Source organism: Camellia sinensis, chromosome 12 (genome assembly GCF_055761805.1).
Source record: "Camellia sinensis isolate YWXY chromosome 12, ASM5576180v1, whole genome shotgun sequence".
Taxonomy (NCBI): Eukaryota; Viridiplantae; Streptophyta; class Magnoliopsida; order Ericales; family Theaceae; genus Camellia; species Camellia sinensis.
In genome coordinates this window covers 37,086,642-37,093,914 of record NC_138972.1, presented here as the reverse complement: position 1 = coordinate 37,093,914, position 7,273 = coordinate 37,086,642, and the positions used below count along the sequence as shown (strand labels likewise).

Sequence of the window (7,273 nt, the reverse complement as noted above, 5' to 3'; positions counted from 1 at the left end):
CCTCGACGTGAATATGGATGTGGCTTCTAGCTTAGTAACAACTCTAGTTTCAAATGTTAAAGCCTGCGAAGGACACTTTAATAGTGCAATTGCTCTTTCCCCTTGTTTCGATACCTTGTCTCGGCTTTACTAGTTTAAAAAGAAAAGTGAAAGTTCCTTATAACTCTAGTTCTAGTGAAAGCAATGAAAGTATAATTATATTCCAGTTTTTTTTTATCAAAGTTAGCAACCAACTCAAGAGATTTTCATCAGTCCGAATCAAATTAATGTGGTTCAAGCACAACAGAAAGCACAGAGACAACGAAGCACTTTGGATCAGCAAGTGTATACCCTTCTCTCTCTCTTTTTTGGTGGTGCTTTTACACATAAATCATGCAATTCATTATTATTACACCCAAAAAAGAGTTTTTCTTGTGTACAAGTGTCCTAATGCCTTATGACTGCTTTATTAACCAAATTTCAAACAACAATTCTGTTTCCTTTCACACAAGAAAAAACCAATAATAATTTTTTTTTTTAAAAATAACCTTGTTGCAGCCCCAAATATGACTCTTTCTATAGCTTTGCTTTTATGGAAAATGACTCATTTTCTTGTCTTTAATTGTGACCTTAAAAATAAGTTTGAAAACATTTTCTGCTACCTGGCTTGTACAACAAATCATTGATATTTCTTTTTCTTTTTATCTTTTTTCATTGAGAATGATAATTGTATTTTAAACCGATTTTATTGGTTTTAATTTTGCAACACTTGTGCAATTCTAGTTTTTTCTGATTATTCCACGAAACCTTCACAATTTTTTATTTACTAACATGTTATATAAGTATTCACAATTACATAAAGGAAAATTTTAAACACATGTAGAAAACTAGTTCTACAATGGCGCTCATTGCAACAACCAGAACATGCATGCACTCGGATAGACAAAACAAACAAAAGTCCAATCATGCTGTTACTACTAATCAAACCCAACAATATCACAGAATTTTCAAAACCTTTTTTCGTCAAGAATTATGAGTTTAACCTGGCTATGTGATGGGCTGGTCTTGTAGCATTGAAGAAACATTCTCACAATTCTATCGGTTAGATTTAGAAATAGTATCTTGACAAAGGATCTTTGCTTCACTGATATATTAGAATATTCACAAATATGGTATTTGAAATAGCCCATGTGTGTTATCAGATTAGAATTACAAGTATCTATGCAAACATGTATACATATATCCATTTGTCTAGAGCAAAAAAAAAAAAAAACAATACACATCTATTATTTTACTATCACAATCTGCACACTAGTATACAGGGAGTACCTGATCTCGTGGTAAACAATTTCTAGGATGGCAAGCTCTGATCTTTGTAATTAGAAAAATAAAAAAATAAATAAATAAAAAACCCCTACCTTTGTATCTCAGAAGTTGAGACCCAAAAGTAGTCTGAAGATGCAAATATAGTAGGGGGAATTTGCAGGTTTTTTTTTTTCAATAAAAATCCTGAGGTGGAAGAAGGGAATTCAGGTTGTTAGTTGAAATTTGATTCTTGGATTTTCTCTTCAACAATTACACAGACTACCATGCTGCAGACTGCTAAGATTGTAAGTTACAGTTGCTGCTTCACAATTTGTTTCAGTCAATGTGATAGTGGGAAGGGGAGAATCATGCAGCTTGCTTGTTGAAATTTCATCCCCAAATTTTCTCTTCAAGGATTCTGTCAAATCATTAAATGCCACTAGCATAGAAAAATATTCAAGAGTCTCAAGTAAAACACTTGCACAAATCACAAATGAAAATGATATGGGGACTTCTGGATAGCATTCATAATTTACTGAAAGAAAATGCAACTATGAATTACTCAGAGATAGAGAAAGCACCCCTCAATCGCCTACAAAGACATTAATACTACAACTCATCAAGGCAGAGTTAAATAGAGGTATTTTTGCCCTCGTGAAACACCTTCCTTGTTCTGCCTGAATCTGAAAATATTTTTTAAAGACTTCAGGTTCTGCAAGTAAAATTCCCATTGATTTTTATCAATTGTGTAGTGACGCCAAAACAATTAGAGAGGTTACAGAGTAGCACAAGGGAAGGAATATTATCAAAACAGTAGAAATTCATTTTGCAGTTCAATTACAGTTTAGAAATTACAAAAGTAATTGGACAAAAATATATAGCACAAATAACACAACAATGAAAATTTGGCGTATGTATAGTCCATGGTTGGTAACTATTAGAAGGATGGCAAGGTTCAATTTTGATCATGCTATTAATTTTTGTTGTGGTTATAGTAATTACCATGATTAGATTTACTATGCTTCTCTCCAATAGATTATATGCGAAGGTTGAAACTTTTACTATACTATAAAAAATTGAAAATTGTAATATGCATAACAGTTTTTAAAAAAATTTAAAAAATTAGAATTGTTAAGATCAGAACCATAATAATGAACTTCTCAAGTCCTGTACAAATGCAGAGTCTTAAACTAGCCCTCTTGGATAACACAAAATACATATTAACTAGCTTCGAGATAGCCTATCTATTACATCTAGTGTAATAACAATTATGTTTTACTGCTACTTCCTAAACATTATATGAGACCAAATATTTTTTTAAATAAACCACATCTCCTGTAAATTTATAAGAGGAAAAGTATGCATACCAACTCCTTCTTGCATGACAACAGCATATTTAGCCCCACCACTATTTTGTGAAAAGTACAAAATATCGCGATACATCCCAATTGATGGTTGAATTCTTGCATCCTCCATCCATTGCAGTACCTGCATGAAAATTTTGTAGGTATTGTTGCATGCACCAAAAATTTAAAACAATGAGATGTAACAGGGATGCTTTTTGTTAGGTTTTTGTAATTGGCAATCTTGTTTGACAAAACTCTTTTCAGTTGTAATTTTATTTGGTCTTTTGTTTTAGTGAGGCTATGAGTGTTTAAATGCGAATCCAATCCGAGTTTGTGTCTATGTAGAGCATTTTGTGCTGATATTTCGTATCTTGAGCATTCCTTGTTTGCCACTTCGTTGACTATATACGGGGATTGAGCTGCTTGGTCAACTCACGGGGGTCGAGGGGGCAGCACCCAGGCGAGGTTGGGGGGCAGCGCCCTCAAAGCCAAGAAGAAGTCAAAGTTGTTTGACCACTTGAGTGGTCTTTTGTGCGCTCAAGCGGTGAAATGGTTCATCTAGTATCTATGCTTGCATTTTGAATTTCTAGAAAAACATGTTTTACCGCTCGAGCATTGGATGTTGTGCTTGAGCAGTTAGCCTATATGTTTACACCACCTTTACTCACACTATTTGAGTGGTCTTTGTGGCTTTGTTTAGTATAAAGTGCGCTGTTTTCTATTTTTAGAAACTCGTTCAAATTCTCAGAGAAGAAAGCTACCAAGATTTTCTATATTGGAAGGTGTTTATATATTGGTTTCCTTGATGATTTGAGAGTGATCAATGGATCTATGAGCTTGGTATTGACATCATCAAGGGGTTTACTTTTATTATTTCATTCACAAAATAAAGGTGTTCTTCGATGGATTCTGGAGAATTTGGACCTAAACCCTTGGTGGATTCTGGAGTGGTTCATCGTCTTGGATTCAACATCGGCATTGTGGATTAAACATTAAGCAAGACAATTCCCAAGTGCAAACAGTGATGGAAGAGGCACATTGGGTTCGATTCAATTCGGGCATGGATTCATTAGATAATTGAGGGTTCTCGTGTGTAATTCCATTGTTTTCTTAGTGGATTATTTTGTGACTTTAGCCCATGGTTTTTTTGTCAAAATTGGAGGTTCTCCGATTGTGGTTTTTTCTACGTTACATTGTTGTGCCAATTTGTTGTTATTGATTGTTTGATTGGGATTGTTATTTGTTTGCTAAAATAAAAAAACCATAATCACAAATCAATATCTCGGGAGTTTTTCTAGTTTTTTTTTTTCACTTTTTACTAAATAACTACAGAAAACTTCCTTGGAATGCAACAATATTTAATTACATTATCATTTTCGTCTACCTTTCTGTTATTTTCATTAAGAATAACAATAAAAAGAAAAAATGAAATGTTGGTCCCATCAGTCCAACGTAGGCGGTTCTACTTGCACCCCCAAAATTAGGTTGGGCACCCCAATTTAAGGCAACCTTTTTATTACCATGAAGTCCCTATTGAAAATAACCAAAAAGTACTTGACATTAGAAAAGTGTAGATCAAAGTGTTTTACACCCCTTTCACCATTAGCCCCAATATTTCTTTTCTCTTACTTCTCTTCTTACTCTCTTCACTTTGCATCTTCATACTTAACCCTATTTACTTGAATCCACCATTTTTCATTTTATTTTATATTGAAATCAACAATAGACAATGAAAAAAATGTTTCTAAATAGTTTTCTGTAGATAAAATAAGTTTTCATTTAATGTTTATGTAGCTCAACTTTTTCGTGCACCCTTTTGGAAGCTCAGAAATAAGCCCTATAGTTCGGAATCCCGTAGCTCTGAACCTAATCTCACAAGTGCAATGTGAAACTAATAAACACCAAAGACTCCAAATCCGGCAAATCTTTTGAAAAATCGATTTGAATCAAAAATGTCAAAATTGGACTGCTTTGCCAGATACAGAGTTGCCACCTAAATATTTTATTTTTGGAGAAATTTAGGAAACCCATGACTCGTGCCAAAGGCCACATGTCTGTCATCACCAAAATTGTCTCTGTCACACCCCAAATCCGGGCATGACCGGCCGTGGCCCACAGGGACTTAGCCCAAGGCACACGTAAGCCTAAACACGAATCCAATCACATTGAACAACTGAACAATAGTCCAATAATAAATAACCAAAACTCAATCCAGACATGTCACAATTATAAACGGCAAAATCAACCGTAATAAAAAACCATCCAAACTTATGGGATATAAACAACCCACATATCAAAAATAATCCTAAATGAACTTCGATAAGAATAAATATAAATATGCACAAACTTGACACAACACTCTAAACTAAAGGAATGCCCTAGAGGTCCATGCAATTGAGTCCCCGCTACGCCATGAGTCCACTCTAAGTCCTTCTAACACCTGGAAATAGTAAACAACTAAGTCAGCTGATAGCTCAGTGAGTAGCAAAATGGATAGTAAATACAGTTTTGAAAACAGGGTTCAATTCCAAAATAAGTTATATATCGCAGAAACTAGATTGGCATACAGTTTGGTAAATACAATCTGTTTCAAAAAGAAGGTTCCACAAATCAACACTTAAAATACTCATGTCTCGCAAGAACATGATAAACGACATTTTCCACTTAAAACAGATTATAACATGAACACCAATAATTTTCTAGGTACCAAGAAAAACAAATAATCTGCCACACATTTCTCAGGCTATAAGCCCCGTTGGATCCAATACCGAACTAAGAGTCATCCTCAGGGTGGCACCTGGGCCTTTTCTCAAAGACGATCCGATTGAAGGTCACCTAGTTGTTTTTAAAGGTCTGTTCCTTACAATCGTTGAGCACTAGAGTCATCACGGCCCAACCCGGATCTGTTCCCTAGTGGCCAGAGTCACCACACACAGTGGAATAATTTCCCTGGACTAAATACACACATGGTCCCAATAATCAATACACATCAGTTTTGCAAAACATGGTGGTTCATCATTATAAACATGAGACCAAAACAAATAGTTTACAGTATGCCAAGTTCACACATGTTTCAGAAATAATTTGATTCAATTGATAATATAATAATTTATCAAAGCAGTTTAGTCTTGAAACAACAATTTGATTTTCCAACAATTTAGGGTAGGGAAACATTTATTAAAATACGTAGCATGAAACTACTCACCTGGAACGAAATAATGTAATCCTCGAATAGAGTATGAAAGTCCAACTAGTGCCCTGAACCAATATGAAAACTATACGTCACTGCTAATTTAAAAATACTAAAGAATACGAACTGAGTAACCCCAAACTAAAGCGCACTAACACGGCTCAACCCAACTCACCGTTACTCCTAAATATTACCTAAGTTCATATTCTTCAATGTTTAAAATCACCCAAGACATGGGTTCCGGTCAAAACTTAATTAATTGTGACTTTAAGATAAAACAGAATTTCAAACAAGCCTTCCCAACCTATTCGCTAACTTTGAAAATTACAAAACCCACTCCACGCTATTCAAAAAATTCCAATAACCTCCAGATATGATCTAATATATCCTAAGTTTCAAACCCAATTGGTTTCACTTGATTTTCTTATCAAAATAATTACCTACAATTTATTATATCCAAACAGGTTGTTTTCTGCAGCACTTTAAAGAAATTGACGGTTCTCTTAATATACACGAGCAATCAATGCAAGGCCAAAAACGTACAAAACTAGACTTGTAACCGGTTCTAATGACATTAATTTGATAATTTTTGGATTTATACCCAAAGAGAACAACACTCCCGAATTTACTGTTTCGGACTGGTTTCCTGGACAGATTTGAATACCTCAATTTATATGGATTTTGACTCCCAAAAATTATGAAAAAATTCAGATATGCAATTCAATATGTAATTGATCTACTGTAAAAATTTCAGATTAAAATTCATCCGTTTGATATGGTTTCTTGATTTTTAAAATTTGTGACTTTGTACAGAATTTTTGGACTGAAAATTACACCCAATCTTTACACATAAATTTAGCTCCTCAAGTTTCTTAATAGGATATCTATATACACAATACATAAACCTACAACCTCTCCATCAATGAACAAAATAATTATAGAATAAGGATGAAGAACAAAAAGAAGAGAAGAAAACCAAGGAGGGCTAACCTTTGATGATCACACACAACACAACACACCCAAAAGTTCTTTGATTGCAACATCTTCTTCTTTTTTTCCTTCTCTCTAACCCTCTCCCGTGGCTGCTGCTGTTGCCCTATGTGGTGAACAAATAATAGAGTAGGGTTTGTGTTTATTTTATTTTATACTAGTGGTGGGCACACATAGGTCAAATAAATAGATAAATATGCAAAACATATGTATAAGTTACATGCAACTCAAATGGTAGGAGTCTTATATATTAACCTTGTGGTCTAGAGCTCAAGTCACCCCCTCCTCTCTCTCTTTTTATTTTTATTTTTTTTCATAATAAACCTTGTCTCTAAATTAAAGACTTTCACCATAAATTTATTTTAGGTTTAAAATTAATTAAAAGATCCTCCAATAATATTTAATTTGTACCTTAGAATTCACCACCAAAATATTTGAGATTGCAATATTATTATTTAATTAT

At 33.9% G+C, this 7,273-nt stretch overlaps 1 long non-coding RNA gene across 1 annotated transcript; it reads right to left on the bottom strand.

Moving 5' to 3' along the window:
• Nucleotides 1-4,824: 4,824 nt before the first annotated feature.
• LOC145804463 (uncharacterized) lies at nt 4,825-7,015 on the bottom strand. Its single transcript, XR_014346205.1, has 3 exons — nt 6,811-7,015; nt 5,836-5,888; nt 4,825-5,070 (listed from the first exon to the last, which is right to left on the bottom strand). It is a non-coding gene; the product is annotated as an uncharacterized LOC145804463 (long non-coding RNA).
• Between the last annotated feature and the right edge of the window lie 258 nt (nt 7,016-7,273).